The 20,000-nt window shown below is 42.9% G+C and overlaps 1 protein-coding gene across 1 annotated transcript in view; it reads left to right on the plus strand.

The window, feature by feature from the left end:
• The first annotated feature begins 1,668 nt into the window (after positions 1–1,668).
• Positions 1,669–20,000, plus strand: part of LOC147032199 (neuroblast differentiation-associated protein AHNAK-like) — a 124,692-nt gene continuing 106,360 nt past the window's right edge. Inside the window, exon 1 of the mRNA XM_085869582.1 lies at positions 1,669–1,791. The gene's annotated coding sequence lies outside the window, so the exon portion shown is untranslated. The remainder of the gene's footprint in view (positions 1,792–20,000) is intronic.

Below are 20,000 nucleotides of genomic sequence, written 5' to 3' on the forward strand. Positions count from 1 at the left end.
TGTTGGAATACCAAGTCCAGCGATGAGCTTGTGGGCGCTGAAACCATGAACCAGCCACCCTAAGTCCATGACTTCTTGCAAAGTCAAGGAACTTAGTGCTATTCTGGTTCATAGTTCCTGACCCATGGGGACCAACACACACCTCATAACCGTCCCTATCAGTTCCAGTCGATGCATTGAAATCCCCCAAGACTAGAAGTGTATCTCGTCTGGGGCACTGATCAACCACAGACTCGAGTGTGGCGTAGAATGCATCCTTCACTGTGAGATCACTCGCCTCAGTCGGAGCATAAACAGAGACCAGGGAAATGACTCCTAAGGAGTGACGAATCCTTAATCTCATAATACGCTCATTGACCGGTGTTACCTCAATTATCATTGGGGTCAGCTTATTGGACACAGCTACAGCAACTCCTTGGGTATGGTAACCATCAGAGCGACCAGACCAATAGTAGGTGTAACCACCCACCATTATCTCGCCGCAATCCGGTCTCCGAACCTCAGAGAGAGCTGCAATCCCGATGTCCAAACGCTTGAGCTCAGATGATAACAGAGACAGGTGATCATCCTCTCTTAGGAATAGGACATTCCAGGCACCCACCCGAAGGGACCGCCTCAGGTTAACCCAAGGAGACCGCCGTCTGGTGGACGACACCTCAGCACCACTCCGACACACTCTCCCGCAATCTGACCCAGGGATGTTACCCCGTGCTTTCCCTCCTATCAAAGATTGGGGGTCCCGGGCAAACTTGCCCCAATCCCGTCATCCGGTGAGCTGCCCTGCGAAGGGAAGCTGCACAGGAGGTACTCCCACGGAGTGGGTTTTCAGATTTTTTTTGCGTTTTTGCGTTTTGCGGAATGAAGGGTTTTACGGTGGCAGGAGTGCAAATCCTCTCACCAACCTCCTAATAAGAAGTGACCCAACTGCAGGAGGACGTCCGCAGACACAGTTGGGCACTAGATATGGATGGCCGTTGGCTCACAAGGAGCTCCTCCGCCCTTTGACAGGTTTTGTTTTTAATCCTGCTGGGTGTCCATATCCAAACACCCTCCTCACCAGAAAACCTGGTGGGGGAGACGGTTTAGTCGCCGACAACCCGACCATGGAACAGGTTAGTACAGGTTTACATGGTACCTGTAGCAGGTCACAGATCGAACCTGACCTGACAAAAATGCATATATGAAAAAAAACATATATGCATATATATGTATATGTGTATATATATATATATATATATATATATATATATATATATATATATATATATATATACATATATATATATATAAATATATATATATATATATGTATATGTATATATATATATATATATATATATATATATATATATATATATATATATATATATATATATGTTCATATACATACAAAACGTTTACCAAACCTTTCATAGTTTTCGTTCCAAACCGTTCATATTGCAGAAGTTTGCGGAATTCATATTTTTATTTCCAACTTGTGTGCTTTTAATGGAATTGTAGTGAAAGAAGGCTAACCCTCGAGGATTGGGGGAAGTGGATTTGTGTAACTTGGAGAAGGAAAATGGAAGCGAGGGAGAGGGACAGAAAGAGAGACTCTGTGCTTGGGCGAGAGCCAGAGGAAGGCACCGCCCAAAGGGTGCACATGAAAAGAGCGGGTGGGGCAGGCGGTAGAGGAGTCGAGCAACAACATTGGGCAGGTGGTCGCTGTGGCATCCCTCTCCGTTGTGTAGAGTGTTTGGAAGGGAACGTTAAGAAAAGAAAAGCAGAAACTTCCCAAAAGAGGTGCAGAAGGTACGTTCAAGAACCATGATCTTTATGGATGATAAATGTTTGTGAGAGTTTCCTCTCAAAAATAAGGAAAAGCAACGACAAACTCATCATGTCAAAAGGTTCTAAACCTTAAAATTTTGTGGAATTTTCACCGGGAAGCATGCTCTTCTCCTCAGAGTGTTTTTTTGAAGTCTTCCTCTGGTGCTGGAAGCTATTGCGGTTTGGAAGAGTGGCTGGAATGTCTTGCTTGTGATGCCAAAACTCTTTTGGGAACATGGCATGAGCGACCCCATTCCACGCTTGTCCAGCCTCGCCCGAAGCCTTCGGCTGTGCAAACACTGCGGGCATCCTGCATGATCCATGAGCCCTGGTTTATCATGTCTGGGCGAGTGCAATTGTTTATAGATTTTACTCTTTTATTTTTTTTAAACTTTATAATACTTATTTCTCGGTACCGGAGTACGTATACCTGTCCCTGTCCGGTATACCAAAGTGGGTTCTGGCAGCATTAGATGATGCTTCGTGCTCTAATTTCCAAACATTACATCGATGATTCTACATTAATAAAATGGTTGTGAAGTTATCTGAAACAAATCGCAATATCTGTTTGCACGTACACAGCCTAACAGTGTTGGTGATTGCCTCATTCCTGTGCAAACTGAAAATACAGGTAAATAATGATGTGAGACCATTGTCAGAGTGCATGGGCTTAAATAAGACTTTCGTCACAAACGTTGATGCTGGATTTTGTTTTTCATAAGGATTGTTTGGGGCTCGTGGAAGAGCCGATTAACAGAGAGTGAGGTCCTACACCTTAACAATGGAGCAAGAAAGTAACAGATAGAGCACTACTTTAATTGCTGGGTAGTTTGCCATTACCTTACCAAAGTTGTTTATTCATTCTCTATGTTGAGCGTCAAGTTCCATTTATTTTAGTCCTTGGTATGATCTGGACAGGGTTTGAATGACTGACCTCCCAGACTCAGAGTGGGTTAACTCTCACCATTCTGGGTGTGTTACTTTTGCTACTGTGGAACATCTTTCGAGTGGTCTCTATTGACCCCTTAAGTTCAACACAATGCAACCTGCCATGTGAAGATTTTAAAAACGATTTGTATTTTTATGAAAAAAATGCTGCAAAAAAATTGTTCTGAATCTTCAATATTAAATTTTGCATCTAAAAATGCACGGTTGTTTTTAAAGTGACATTTGTTTTGATTAAAAAAAGTTTTCCAAAGGAAAGGTAGCATAGCCAATATTCATTAACAGTGGAGATGTCTAATTGTCACATCGAGAATGGAGAAAAGAAACATTCTTTTTTCCTTTGATTGCTCTTGGGTATAAATTCATTAAAAAGGTTACAAACGTAATAAATATGAACGAATCAAATCTGAAAAAGGATTTGAAATTTTGCTTATGAAATAGAAGTGGAAAATCAATTTTAGAACACGATAATTTAATTATTTTTTGTAATTATATTTATTTTTATACAAGATCAAGGTTCATGTAACCTGGTGTTATAGCCTGGTGTTGGCACAATGGTTAGGGCAGCAACTTGGGATCCAAAAGGTCCTGAGTTCAAGCCCCGTTGGGCCTCTGAGTTAATACACCAGGGGGTTGACTCAGCCTGTCATCCTTCCGAGGTCGGTGAAATGAGTACCAGTATACTGGGCCGGTGTATACCCTGGTTAAAATAGGTGTACCATATCCCTGTGTCGTAAGAGGCGACCAGGGTTGCGTCAAGAAGGACATCCGGCGTAAAACATGTGCCAAATCACTATGCGGATCATAACGGATGATCCACTGTGGCGACCCCTAACGGGAGCAGACGAAAGAAGAAGAAGAAGATCTAGGTTCATAGAAGAGTGAGGTGATAGTGCATCAAAAGTTGGTAATGGGTACGACAATACTTACCAACAGTGGAGCAATGGGGACACAGTTGAACATATAAGCATGGGAATAAAGGAATAGGAAAGGGGGGGGGAGAGAGGTGAGGAAGAGACACACCAACCTGAACGTAAGAGGGTTGGGTTAGGTTTGGGTTAATGGATGGAGAAAAAATTGCAAGTAGGAGAATGGGGATGACTTGGGATGGAAATGCTCCATAAAATGTAATCTCCAGAAAGAACCACAATTGAGCTTTTGACAACAAATGAGAAAATTGAATAAAAAAATATGAAGGGAGGAAAGATTAGCAGCTCAAATACTAATACACAGTTTATAGAAGTTGTAGTTGGGAAAACGAACACAGGAAATGGGTACACTGTTGCGTGGGCCAAGAGAGGCCTTAAAGAGGTTTTGGCACAGGCAGTCCTTTCCCTGAGGACAAAGTGTGGTCACAATGCTGAACTGAATGTACATTAATGTATTCTGAGAATTTGCTCATGTTGGACTACACACATGAAATATGAAATACCTTTTGCAGATTTCTCCCCCAATTGTCTTATCTTATTGAGTTAATCAATGCTCACACTTCCTGATGTGCTGAAACCAAAAATGCTTTGATGGGTCTTATACCATCCTGAAATTGGTGAATCTTCACTTGTGAGGGTGATAGAGTGGCCTTAAAAGGGCCATCACAAAACTTGGAGAAGGGTGTGGTCATTTTGCTCTCATATTGCTTCAGACACATGGAGTATCATGTGATTGCGTAGGCCTTGTGGTCAGCTTGAGATTAAGAGGAGAGTAAGTGTTAAAGGCTTTTCGTAAATTACACCTTAAATGATGGGTTCCTCATATTTCAAATTTCGCAAGTCCCCACCATTTCCGTGGAGATTCAAATATTTAATCACACTCGCTCAGCCACCTTGTCCAGGAATAATTTCTGTCCAAACAGCATTCCTACAGACAATGCATTTCCTGGAATCACTGTCGGTGTGCTTTGGCTGAGTCCTAGCTCTCGACATATAGTGACCAGACCAAAAGGTGTTTCCTATATCTAGTGTCGAACACAGTGAAGTCCCACTGACTGCACATGACAGTGGAAAGCCTTCCACTTCAATCCTGGCTTTTTCAGTTTATTTTTTTTCCAGAATTCCTTTTTTGCTTTCATGGCAGTGTGGTCGAACAGTTGCTTTTGGTCTCGTTCTTCAGTTCACAATCCACATATATTTACGTTTCACAAAACCCTCAATATAGTACTGTAAGGAGGGTTATTGAGCAGATATGCTGTTAAAGCTGGTCATCACATATGTTTGCTGTGGGTTCTTAATGTCAAACTATGACCCAGTTCCTTGTAAGAATTACTTAACGGCCATGAATATAATGACATGATATCCATCCATACATTGGGACGACACTTTGTGCAGAGCGTTGGTGCTGCCTAAGCAGTCTTCTTGGTGATTGGGCACAATCCTGGACAGGTCGCCACGCCGACACAGGATACCAGCAAGCTGGCACTCATTTTGCCGACTTCGGAAGGATGACAGGCAGAGTCATCCCCACCTGTTCTTAATTCAACAGCCGAGTGGGATTTGAACTCAGGATCCTAGGATCCCAAAACCACCACCCTAACCATTAAGCCAACACCAGGCATATATGAGATCGTTTCACTGATATTATTATGGATGAACAGGAGAAGTCATGTGCTCCACCTTGTCGATTTACTGAGTCTGGGAATTAAATGAAAATCCTTCGGAAATTAAACATGGCTATGTTCTTCCATTGTGTTGCTTTGCAAGAAAAATATTTCCAGTGGAAATCCATACTTCAGAACATCCTGGTGGTGGAATGATTAATGCTTTGTTGTGTTTCTCTTACTGATGTGGATTCAATTCCCAGGGATGCTCAGAAAATCTGTCCCAGAGAGATGGGCATTACTGGGTTTATTTTCTCACATAAATGCCACTATTGTCCTCAAACAACTGACAAGAAAGGTTTTGGGACTTCCACTGAACCATATTTCAAGGGTCTTAAGTTGACCGCAATTTTATACTTGCAGTTTCTTATCGCTGAGAATCCATATGGAATGCTTATGATTATTCCTTTTGGGTCATTGCCATGACCAAATTCCTCACCTCTCCTTTGCCTCTTTAAGATTGACCACAGGACCTAATTCACACTACTTCGAGCTGATAGTTCAGTGGATACTTGAACTTCCATCGTAAGCATTTGACCAATGAAAAATATTAATAATTAAATAGTTGTATTAATAACAAAAAAACTAACTCGAGGCCCATTTTGTACTCATTCTTTCCTACCATGCCTGATGTTGGCTTAATGGTTCGGGTGGTGAGCTTTGGATCCTAGGGTCCTGAGTTCAAATCCCACTCAGCCGTTGTATTCATACCAGGTGGGGCGAACTCTGCCTGTCATCCTTCGGAGGTCGGCAAAATGAGTGCCAGCTTGCTGGTATTCTGTGTCGGAGTGGCGACCCGTCCAGGATTGTGCCCGATAGCCAAGGAGACTGCTTAGGCAGCACCAAAGTTCTGCACAGAGTATGGTCCCAATCTCCTCATCCTCCTCCTCCTCCTTTCCAACCACAAAGCTGGAAATATAATGTGGAAACCAAATGACCAAATACAGTAAAACCATGAGAGGTGGTCTAAAAATATTTCTGTGCGATGGATATTCATTGGCACCGTAGAGCATTTTTGCACAAAATAACCATACATGTTTGCTTGAAGCATGCCATTAGTTTCTTGAATATGGCGTGTTTGTTTTTTTTTCAGAGTGTAATGCAGAAGTTTGCTACATCATACATTTAGTTGTCTTCTAAAATTGAGTGTCCAGGTGTTGTCAAATTTTAATGCAAAGAAAGTGTCAGGTCCAATTCAGGAACACATGGTGGCCATGCATGCAGGTGTTGGTGCACACTCATATTCTACAGTAGCCAAATGCATTGCAAGAAGTCCCTTGAAGATGACCCCAGATAAAGATGCTGGCAGATGCAACCGACCTTGGAAATCCTGCTCAGGTTGAGACATTAATCAGAGAATCAACATGTTAAAGTCCTTGAAATATGCACTAATGTTAGAATCTTTCAGGGCAGCACTTCCATCATCATCCCTAAACACTTAGGCATGTCTAAGGTTTCAGTAAGATGGGTTCCCCAGACCTCAGCCCTCACACTCAACAGCAAAGTCTGATATCATGTTACGAGGTTCCTCAACTCTTTTTAATGCAGACCCCAGCATCGCAACTGTCATACGGTAACTGTTGATGAATTGCAGCATCAACCAATGGACCCTGAAAGCATATTGGTATCCGTGCAGTGGACGCATCAGGGATTAACACCACTGAAAGGTTTTTCTACCCAACCCTCATCCAGCATGTTCATGACCTCGATTTTCTGCTATTCCAATGGAATCCTACTAGTTGATTATATTTCTCAAGAAACAACAATCAAATGCAAGACTCCGTCAGCCTCATGTATAAAATATGGCAGGCGATTAAGGACAATCGCTGAGGGATATTGACCAAAGGCGTGCTTCTCCTTTATGACAACAGTCCTGATCCAAACAGCAGAACGAAAGGCTAGTTTTAGCCTTAGTGCTGTCTCGCTTTGCAATTCACTACCTGTAATGTGATTGCCATTATTGAACGATCTACCCAGCTTTGAGAAGAATGTCAATTCCTACTTCTTACATTTTTGAGGTTACATCACATTTCACCTGACTTCTGCTACTTCCTGTGTGTTCGATGTTTATTTGTTATTTTTCTCTTTCTTTCATTTTTTTTCCTCATCCTCATCTTCATCTAACCTTCCCTTAGCCCCTTACTTAGAGTGGCTTTATGCCCTATTTGGGGCGATTTCCATAAAAAAACACCCCAGTGCACAAAGTTGCTTCGTTCATGACTGTGGCTTCGAGCAGCTGTAACACCCCCACGGCTCAGAGCAGGTGTCCAGTGACTAATATATGTTTCAACAGTTGAAGTTACACCTACGTGACCACTAATTCGCCGATGATGAGTAAGTTATTGAAGCAACAGAGACACAGTTGAATGAATCGTCTGAATTTTTTTTGCCACCATGTGTATGATTGTGAGCACCCTTATGTATCATTTATTCACATTTTGTATTATGTAATTTCTTAATCAGCCTCTGATAAAATGGCAAAAACAATCTTAGAGCATTTCAGGCTTCCTTTCTGTGCGGGCGTGCCTCGTTCTGCTCAAAGTGAACTACGTCAAAAGCACAAGATATCATTTCATATATCCATCGTCAAACTTGTTTGTCGCTTGCTGTGTTTACCATTTCATCCACCTGTTCTTGTGTCTTCCCATGCATATTTGTTGGGTTTACATTGAATTTGTGTGTTTGTTTAGGCTGCATGCTCAAGTTCATATCGGCTTTTGCATTAAACTCTCTTTCTCCTCTCTTGTAATCTCCTTCCCTTGCACCCCCTCTTCTATGTTGCCTTCACTCACCTACCCACCTACACAATTAAATTTTAAAAAAAATTTACCCATCCTTTCTCATTCTCACCTCTTCACGTTTCCTCCACATGTATGGTACACTGATTCTCACATTCCGTTTTATTTATTTATTTTCTCAAGTTTGCGTTACCACCTTCTCGAGTCACTTCATTTCAACCGTTCCATCTCCAAGGTTTCAAGTTCCATTCCTAGCAGTGATCCTTCTAGTCTCATTAACCCACCCCAACCCCACCCCTCTTACTAAGTAGATCACTATGTTTGCTTCACTCTCCCTTTCCTGTTCTCCCATTCCATTCCTTGTTGCATTCACCTGTTGTGCCACTGCTCCTCTGTCAGAGCTTTTTGCTTTTGCGGTCTCTGTCACTCCGCTCTTCCACAAGCCTGGATTTTGTATCCAAAAGGAGGAGATTCTCGAATGTCCGTGTTGTTTTAGGATTGTACATATTTTAATTCCGACTTAACGCTTTTGCATAAAACGCCTGATTGGAACACAAATACAATAATTTTCAAGATATAGATAGCCGAGTGTATTTCCTCAAGCAAACACCCTAAATCAATACGAGGACCTTTTCTGCTCGTACTTGTCTGAACAGATTTCGTTATTCCTCACGAGCATGTAACAACCTGTCGGGTGGCTTGGATAGGTCGAGTGGCAGGAGCATGTTTTCTTTACCTCGGGTGGATTTTTACCATTATGGCTGCTGTTTTGAGGAACATTTGTGACATTAGTACACACTCACAAGCTAAATATTTAAAAATGATTTGTGTACTGCTGTGAAGACATGAACTACGTATGATGCGTTCCGTTCGAAGAGTCTATCAAGTTCTTCCCTTTTGGCGTAATCGAGATAAAACTGAGTCAACTCTTTAGCATGATATAATGTCTAACCACGAAATGTGTACCAAACACCTAATCATAACTTCATCGTTACTTGAACACTTTCAGAGACCCACAGCACTGAAGCATTTTTAAAAAAAATTTTTATTAGATGCTTACCATCAGCGCATTAGCTGCAAGAAAGAAAGCTTCTCAATCAAAACTGTCTTCATGGACAATAATGAAAATGATGGATTTCATCTGTGCAATGGTCGATCAGCTGCAGAGATCAATACATTCAAGTCATCTTGATGCTGACAACTATGACATGTTTGACACAGTTCAAGGACTGTTGACGGATTTTCCTCCTCAATGTGCTATTGTCGTGGGAATCAATCTCGATCGCACATCACCATCCTGAGCTTCAGACATGACGAGAAGCCTGCCTGAAGGTGATAATTAACATCTCGCCCGCTAGATTAGGATTGTCAGCAAACAACAAGCCTGTAGCACTGAAGTTAGCAACTCAGTCTTGAGTAAGTAAGACTTGAGTCAAATATTTAACAACTCAAGATTAAAAACCTGAAGATGCAACTTGACTCAATTCTTTAAACCAGCAACTCAACGGAATCATTTTTGAATCTTTAAAAAAAAAAAAAAACATATCCCAAGAACAGGCGATGAAAGGGAACAAAATGAAAACAAAAAATAAGTTGGCATGAGAGAGAACCTGTAAGGCAGGGTGATGTCATTGCCGGGTTTCCAAACACACAAGAAATAAAAAGACTCAACTCCACATCTGTCAAACAAGAATTATTTTGTGAAAGAACTCTCTAGAAGGTAAAGTTGTGGCTCCTACCTGTATATGTCATTAGTGAAAGTTCCAACAAAACTCGAAGCGTGGTTGGAGCATCGCTCAGGGTGTTGATTAAAGAGCTCATGTAAATATGTGTGATCTATAAAGATTGGTGGAGATCGATTTTCAGTTCTAAAGGAATTACACAGATGGCAGCCTTGTTTCGATAATGACCACTGCAATTGTGCAGCATATTAAAAGGGGTCACTATACATCCTCTGCACATGAGATGAAATCATATGAAATGGTGACCTGTATATGTGATCATTATTTGATCAGATATTTGCCGTCCTTAAGAAGAGCATTATTTTTCTTCGCCTCCTCTTCCCTTGATGAGGGATGAGGTCCAATGGCACCAAGCTTCTGCCCTGCCTCGGCCATGATACTCCTCCACTTCCCTCTGTCCTCAGCCAACTCTCTCCACTCTCCGACCACCTATACCTTATGGATATCCCTCCGAACACAATCCCCCCCATCTCAAGCGTGGTCTACCTCTTTTCCTCCGACCTTGCTCCTTCAACCTATCTATTCTCTTGGCCATTCTCTCTTCCCCCATCTGCACCAAATGGCCAGCCCACCTCAGCCAATCTCTCCATTAAGTACAATGAATGAAAAGAAGATACTCATTCCTCATGAAGAGAGATTTAAGTAGCAGATATATATTTCATGGATCTTTACATGTTTTGATCATTTTTTTTAAAACATCTGCAAAGTTTTAACAAAAGCAATTCTAAAATGTCATGGGAACAATATCGATAAGCCATAGATGTTGGTATCTGAGTCACTTTTGGAATTTTCTCTCTGAATTACGGTTCATTGAATGAAAAATGGACAAATCAGGATAGCATTACAAAAATGCCTGGTGTTGGCTTAATGGTTAGGGTGGTGGGTTTGGGATCCTCGGATCCTGAGTTCAAATCCTGCTTAGCTGTTGAATTAATACCAGATGGGTTGACTCTGCCTGTCATCCTTCTGAGGTTGGCAAAATGAGTACCAGCTTGCTGGTATACTGCGTTGGAGTGGTGACCTGCCCAGGATTGTGCCCAATAGCCCAGGAGACTGCTGAGGCAACACCAACGCTCTAGACAGAAGATGGGCCCAATGGATGGATTACAAACAAGGAATTATATTTAACTTTCATTATTTGTTTGTTGTGTTTTTTTCAGAAATTGGTTAAGGATACATTGTTGTTTTTATTTATTTGGATGTAAAAAGGCTAAAAGTTATATCGGTGAAACAATATAATATATTTGCGTAGTTTAGTGTTAAGGTGAAGTTAGCATAAGTTTACTTTGGATCCAACAGACAAAGATGGTGAGGCTGAACTGGTGAAAGTAGGAATTTGGGCAAAAGGGAGATGTAGCTTACCCAACAGCAATTAGTGTCCATTGTAATCACAGTTGTCGAGGATGCAGTAAGAATTAGGTTACTTTGCAAATCCCTCCTCTCCTCCCCCTCCCCATTCCCTTTTAGACCATTCCCTAATGGGCAAAGAGATTAATCCCATTCACTGGGTCAATGATGAAATGATGCACAATGACTGATTGGGCCAGAAAGTTCTGGAAATATAGTGTGTTTGGGGCAACAGATCATACATGGTGACATGACTGTTGGTTGGACAAATCAGTGTAGAGTGTTGAAATAAACATTGAGAGAGAACAAGGGAATGACAGAGACAGAAAGAGACAGAGACAGTTTATGGAGCTACGTGTGTGTGCAAAAGAACAAGGAGAAATTTAGCTCACTTATTTGAGATGCTGGATGCTACAATTTGAGCAATATTGTTCTGTTTGCTGGTGAGCTATTGCAGTAAATGCATTGTCATATGAGCATATACTAGTTTCCCTAGCATATCATACAGAGGTTGTGCATCCTTAAATCATGCAACAGTTGCCACTTTACTGCATGACCACATATCTTCTGCCCATGTTTGCAAATACACGTGCATTTACAAAGGGTGCCACCCTCTTGCAAATGCTGTTTCTCTCATCCTAGGCTTGATATGATGACTTCCTGTCAATCCCCAATTGGTGAAATCAATTAACATCGGGATATGATATCGCACCGTGATTGCTTGCATTGAGAGCTGAGGGTTTCACATGATTCCCGAGATGCAATTGACTCTCTTTGGGAAAAATAAAGACCTTCTTGCTTCGATCCATTCAAAGTATCACGCTGAACACTTGTGATTGTGATAACTAATTTACTTTCTGTAGGTCTATCACCATACCTGTCTATATTTACAGAACAAGGAACGAGCTACAGTAGAACAAATATAAAAAAATTAAATTATTGAACAACTCATGCATATACGATAGTCATTCCAGAGCAATGGTGGTGGTTCCGGTTCTTGAGCGATGGTGGTGGTTCCTCTTCAGGGTCTCTGCCAATTTTCTCAAAGATAAGTTTTCCGGTCGTTTTTGTCGCGTTTTTTTCTGTCATTTTGTTATCTCTGTGTTTACTGCGTGTTTTCAGTTCGGTCTTGTGTTAAAAGTTGTGCTCATTGTTGAGTTTTCATTGTCTTTTCATATTGGGTTTCCTTAAGGCCGACCCTTCTTCCTATTTGTGTGCACGATCGTGTTGATGTTTTAAAAATCCCAATTTGCAATGCATGTTCGTGTTCCAGCAATCGTCCTTTTTTCCAACTTTAGTGCCAATTCACCCCATCTACATAAATCTACTTCCTCCTAACCCCTCACCTGTTATCCCCTCTCCTTCCCCCTCCCATCTTGCCCATCATCTTGCCTCCGCTCTTGGCACATCTTCACTGTTTTCTGCTTGTGTATCAGCTCCTCCCTTGTTGTCCCAAAGTGTGCGGTATTCTATCATCGTTGGGCTCCATTCCAACCGAACAGATATCTCACTCTCTCAATCAGTACACTCATCACCACAAACATGCTCCTTCCTTCCTCTCAGCACACCTCCCCTTCTTCCCAACCCCTCAAATCTTGTACCTTCCCCTGCCTGCTCCCTTCTTCACCATACCTCTACCAAGACTCATCCTTCCCCTCTCCCCACCTCTCCCATTGCCCTCCTGCACCTTGGCCATGCCTGCTCTCATTGTCTCCCCTCCCTCTCAAAGCAATCTTCACAATCTTCCCCCTCCACGCTTCCCTCTGACCTTTCTCAAAACCTTCCCCATCACTCCCCTTTCACAAAGTTTCCCCCCTCACATCCACAAATCTGCCTCCTTCCCCACCTTCACTCTTCCATCTCATCATTCTACCTCCTCCAATATTCAACGCCACTCTGTCCCCTCTCTTATTACTTCCCACTGTATCTATTACTCCCCACTGTATCACGGAGAGATTCACTGACCTTGGCAGTGATATTCATGTCTCTGCTGGCTGTGAGCCAGAGGTCAACATACGTCTGGGTCGGGCCTGGAGAGTCATGGATTCACTGGATCATGGGGTGTGGCACTGTCGGTACCTGTGTGGGAGGATGAAAGTCCAAGTCTTCAGGTCCTTGGTGCTTCCAGTCTTGCTATATGGATGTGAGACTTGAATTCTAACCAGGGATCTGAGATGGAGACTTAATTCCTTTGGTACCAGGTCTCTTTGGAGAATCCTTGGCTATCGCTGGCCAGACTTTGTGTCCAACGAGCGGTTGCTGAGAGAGACTCAAATGAGATTTGTTACCTGCATAATCTGTGAGCGTCAGCTGCAGCTGTATGGACATGTGGCTCATTTTTCGAATGCTGATCCTGCTCACCAGATTCTCTCAGTGAGGGAGCCTCATGAGTGGAGGAAGCCAATGGGCCAACCACATGACCTGTGGTTGCAGCAGGCTAATCAGCATCTCAAGGAGATGGGGATGGGCCAGGTATCTGCCAGACGGAGGCACCTGGAGTACCGGAGGAAAGTGGACGCAGCGACACGCTGCTCTGCTGCATGCTCCCATACCTGACCTGAACCGTATCTCAACCCATCACCACCGAGCCTTTTCTCCTCCTCATCCGGCCCTCTCCCCAAGCTCTTCTGCAATCCCCTACACTCTTTCAACAACTCTTCTTACCACCCCCTTCCTCCCTCATCATACCCTCCCCCTCCCCTCCCCTTCCCTGCATTCAAAACCTCCTCCCCTCCTTCTTCCTCAAGAGTGTGTACCTCAAACATCCGGGGCCTTCGCTCAAACCTGACAGGTCTTTCCATACAAGTTGCCACTGACAAACTAGACATAATCTGCTTAACAGAAACTTTCCTCCTTCAAGACATCTCTGACTCTCAAATATCTCTCCCTGGTTACTCCCTCCTGTATAACAGACCTGAGCCTTGTCCTGGCAGCAGAGTTGCTCTCTTCATCAAAGACTCTATTCCTCACTCACCATGCGCTGCCCTCTCTCCCCCACACCCCCAGGAATACCTCTGACTATGGCTTCCCCTTCCCTCCCATCACATGTTTTTTGTGTGTTCTACCGTACACCAAACAGTGATGACTCCAATTACATCTCGCTCTCTGAAAACATGGATTAACTTCTATCTTCTCATCCCAACTCCCTCTTCCTCATATGTGGTGACTTCAACTGTCATTATGCCAGTTGGCTGGGTGTGGATATCTCTCTCACCTGCCATGGCACTTCAGCAAAAGACTTCTATGACTCATTGGGACTGACACAATCTGTCAACTTCCCGATGAGGATCTCAACCATCGGCACTCCATCTCTTCTGCGTCTGATTTTGACCAGTTTCGCTGAAAATATTTGCTGTTCTTTCTCCGCTCCAATTGGTTCATCTGAAGGCATGCTTGTCAAAGTAGACATCTCTCTGGTTGTGTTATTTGAGAACCACCTCAGCGCTGTCGAGTCTGGCATTTCACTCAGGCTGACTGGCAGGGACTTCAAGCAGCCATCACATTTCTCGACTGGTCTCCCACCTCTATGTCCTCCGACATCAACTCGTCCTGGGAATTCTTTCAAAGAAACTTGCTCTCTCTCATACATAGATTTATCTCATCTCACCTTCAGTTGTCCTACCCTTCCTCCCACCCATGATACACTGAAGTTTGTGATGAGGCAGTTGTCCTGAAACAACTTTGCTTCACCTCTTCACTGTCTCTCCAAAAGGACTGTCTGGAACCCCCCCCCCCCACCAGCCATCTACTTTCTCAATAATCCTCTTGAAGAAGTCCTTTCATTCAAGCTTCTGGGTCTTACTATTTGCCACGATCTTTCCTGAGAAAGCCACATTTCCAAGCTAGCCTCCAAAGCAAGTCGCCGACTATGGGCATCCTTTCTTGTACATGGTCCTTCCTTGACACACCTGAGCTCCTGACCACATACAAAGCTTTCATAAACAGCCTGATGGAGTACTGCTCTCCTCTCTGGACTGGTGCTCTCACCTCTCACCTTTCTCAGCTTCACGCTGTGGAAACCAAGGCATTTAGGGTCATTGGTATCTCCCGCGATGAGGCTGAGTCTTTGGGTCTCTCACTCTCTCACCGCAGGCAGGTTGGTGGTCGTTCTGTCTTCCACCGTCTGCTCGCCGGCCTTGCCCCCCCTGCTCTGTCATGAGATATTCCCCCTCCCCCACCCCCATATTTCCACAGGGTGCTAAAGGTCTGCCAGCAACCCCCTTCTGGTAAAATTAACAAAATCAAGAATCGCTGCTCAACTTCACTCTTTCATTCCTATTTCTCCCACCTTTGAAACAAACTCCCACATCTTCTACAATCGCACTCTTCCCTCTAGGTTTTCAAAACAGCTGTTCACCACCATCTCTTATCTTCCCACATCCAAAACCACAATCTTTTCTACCCCTGCTAATCCATCCCAAACCCATCTCCTTCAAATTCCCTGCTTTCCTTTCTGAAAGTTCTTGGAGTGTAAGGACCTGAAAGTCCCTGCAGTGTCCATCTGGTTTACCCTGTGTACTCTACCCCATCCTTCTCCCTTCCACAGATCTCCTCATTTCTCTGTTTCCCAATGTTTTGGCCTTCCCTCTGCCACCTCTCTTGTCTCCTTCTCCCCTTGTTGTATGTTATGTGTGTTCGCTCTCATACGAGCCTTGACACTGTATACAAAAAAAGAAGTATCAACATTACAATAATCATGCAAATTTATAACACTGGAATGATTGCTTCCACAAACCAATGTCAACTTCTACAAGCTACCAGTGTTATACAGACAAGCCACCAATGTTATACAGACAAGCTACCAATGTTATACAGACAAGCTACCAATGTTATACAGACAGACACAGATTAAAATCTCTTCCAACCAATGCCAGACATATTCATAAAGAGAACTTAGCTTTACTCAGTCTGTGCAGGAAAAATATGGACATTAAGACAAAATTCCGATAGATAACGAGAATGGCACTAGGTAGAGCGCATACCTCCACCAAGCTGAACAGTTTACATTTTGTATCCCACTGATGAGCCGGATCTGTATGCGTACCTTAACCAAAATATAATCAGCTTGTTCTTATCACCGATCCAACTCATCCACCAAGTTTCGTCTGAATCCGTCCATAACTGTTTGAGATATCGTGCTGTACATCGTTTTTGGCTTCAATTCTCAATGGTGAAGAATCGCTTCAATAAATTCTCGTATTGGATCCGGATCCAGATCTTTGTCAAAATCGAACCAATTCGTCCTTGTCACACACCCAACCTGTCCACCAAGTTTCATCTGAATCTGTAAACAACTTTTTGAGATATCTTGCACACAAACAAACAACCAAACAAACAGATAGAAAGGGGTGAAAACATTACCTCCTTCACCTTCGGTGGCAGAGGTAATAAATCACTCAAGCAAGAATCACAGTCTGGAAAAATCCTGACAGTGTTTGTTCTGTTTTGAGGTTCAGTCGACCTTCCACCTTGTCGTTCATTGCCACCATCGACACCACCAGACGTTCAAATGTTTGCTTATTGGATCACTACTAGCAATAACACATTTTGTCATCTTCCTCAATTCCTCATCAATACTTTAGACTCTGGTACTGTTTCCCTTACACACACACACACACACACACACACACACACACACACACACACACACACACACACACACACACACACACACACACACACACACACACACACACACACACACACACACACACACACACACACACACACACACACACACACCTCTGAAGGACTCTATGAGCCTGCTGTTAGTTGGGTCTATTGTTAAGTGCTGTATTTCGATGTGGTATAGGATAAGGTTATGCTGACAGGATCGCTCAAGGTTATTATACTCGACTTTGAGCTTTTTAGTCTCAGTTTGATTCCTGATCCACAGTGCATCACATGCTTGACTTGTGATGTCCTTAATTGGTGGGACATTAAGCCAGGTCTTGTGTGTGCTAACATTTGATGGTGGATGTTAAAGATCCCATGGTGGCTTTCACAAGAATGGACCAATATATGCTCATACCCGTTGCAAATTCGGGGCTTGATTACTGCAAGGAAAGACATTGGCAAACCACTCAATGTATTCTATGCCAAGTGACTGCTTTAGCATCAGATTCAGGCTTTCTATCATTCTGTTTTATGAGTCATGCACGCACATACACACACACACATGCATTATTTGTTCGGCACACAGCTATGCCGCTGATGCAATGCCCCTATTAAGGCCCAGTCACACCTTGGCGTTTTAGCCAGCTTATGCCGATTTTTGGAAAATTTGTGTAAAACGCTGGTACACGTCGAATACGTTATGGGTACGTTTTGATAACATTGAGAGCACGCTGAAAAACACTGCCATACGTCGTTGTACGCTGGCTTTAAACGTTGTACTTTTCGGTTGTCCTCAAATTGTCCATGCTTGAAATGTTAAGACTTATGCCAGCGTATGACTCACGCGTTCCGCATAACGCTGGCCATAAGTTGTAGCCATGTTACGCGATCGTTGACACACGTCGACACACGTTACTTGTAAGGTACTCATAAGTCGAAACACGTCAAGGTAATGGTTAGCGTCAGTGTTCCAGACTCTCTGGGGTTTTTTCTTCTTCTTCTTCGGTATGACGGTGATGTCGACACTTCGATTTCTAGTGCAGTTATAAAATAATATAATTAAAAGGCTGCCGCTCAACGATTTAAATCATAACCGCACTAGAAATCGAAGTGTCGACATCACTGTCATACCGAAGAAAACAAAAAAACAAAAAAAAAAAACAGGGAGTCTGGAACACTGACGCTAACCATTACCTTGAGCGTTTCGACTTATGAGTACCTTACAAGTAACTTTTGTCGACGTGTGCCAACGTTCGCATATCGTGCGTACAACTTATTCCCATCGCATGCGTAACGTGTGTCATACGACAAGTACGTCGTAAAATGTTTAACACGTTTAAAATTACAAGACGGACTCCACTTAATACGACGTATGATAGCGTACTTTAGCGTTCTATTCACGCATACCAAACTTACCCATACCATATTCGACGTGCGCCAGCGTTTTTGACGCATTTTTCAGAGGTCGGCATACGCTGGCAAGATCGCCAAGGTGTGACTGCGATGATGACACTTCCATTTCTGCGGCGGTTATGATTTGAATCGTTGTGCGGCAGCCTTTTCATAACCTACGCCACGTGATCGTCGGCGATACGTGCAGCGCTATGCATAAGTTAGACTATCGTTGGGCATAGGTTGGGAAGGCCGACAACAGGCTCAGCATTCATTGGTATAAGTTAGCTATAACACAACGAAACGTTCTGTGTCCGTTACTAATATGTTATGCATACGACCAACTCGTTATGAATACGTCTGAATCTTTAACAAAAAAACATCAAAAGTTCAACGAAAGCCAGCGTTTTACATACATTTTAATACGTTGCCATTGCTGGCTAAAACGTCAAGGTGTGACTGGGCCTTTACCAGTGCACTGGTGCTCATTTGCGCCAACTTCAGAAGGATGACAGGTTGAGTCAACCCCACTTGGTGCGAATTCAGCAGAAGACAGGGCTTGAACTCAGGACCCGAGGATCCCAAACTACCCAAACTGCTAAGTAGTGGGGAAACTTAGCATAACAATTATTCATTTTGTGAGGAAAGCACCAAATTTGGCACACTAGTAGCCTATCATATTATGAACAGATTTGGATATTGGGCCATCTCAAAATTTCTGATGGCAGTGGAAAATGGCTGTCACAGCCATCAGCGGCTGAATTTGAGATGGCCCAATATCCAAATTTGTTCATATTATGTTAGGCTACTCGTATGCCAAATTTGGTGTTTTCTTCACAAAATGCACAATTGTTATGCTATATTTAGCTAAGTTGCCCCACTAAAGCCAACACCAGGCTTTGCAGAATATACAAGGAAATATGAGGAAAAATCATCGACATTGGATGAGGCTAAGAGGCCCATCCTACCTGTGCCACATCTACAATCACCACCCCAGCCCCACCACCCCCAATCCCAACACAGTCACTTAATCTACAATCACTCTCACTCTCCAAAATACCAATCTCATCTTCACCACAAAACCAATCCAACCAGATATTCACTCAATGGGAAAGGGAAGGCAGACAGCATGGGGAGAACAAGGACAAATCGGCACTTCAAATCAAAAACATGACGTCAACAATCAGAAAATAAAGGGATTTTTTTAACATTATGTAAGGGGGAAAGGGTGTCAGTTAAGTGAGGGTTGATATTCACACAGACAAGTAGACGACTTAATGACACTTGACAATATACAAAGCTCAGAGAAACAATGTGTCAAGACACCTTGACAGCATAACATGCACACAATGACCACAGATGACACAATTCAGTTCTGGTTACCTTCCATCTATATATTACTAAAACTCTCATATATATTTATATATATATATATATATATATATATATATATATATATATATATACATACATATACATATATGTATATATACATACATATATATATATATATACATATATATACATATATATATATATATATATATATATATATATATAATATATGAATTTACCGGGCGTAGTGGTGTGCGCCTGTAATCCGGAGGCTTGGGTTGGAGGATCGCTTGATGACGGGAGCTCTGCACTGGGCCACGCTATGAGAGGGTGTAGGGCAGCCCGGAATCATGGCGAAACCCAATCCTTATCCCTGTTTCCTAAGAGGCGACCAGGGTTGCGTCAGGAAGGGCATCTGGCGTAAAACCTATGCCAAATCAGTACGCGGATCATAACGGATTGTCCGCTGTGGCGACCCCTAAT

Source organism: Eptatretus burgeri, chromosome 2 (assembly GCF_056783735.1).
Source record: "Eptatretus burgeri isolate ZD-2024b chromosome 2, Ebu_testis_v1, whole genome shotgun sequence".
NCBI lineage: Eukaryota > Metazoa > Chordata > Myxini > Myxiniformes > Myxinidae > Eptatretus > Eptatretus burgeri.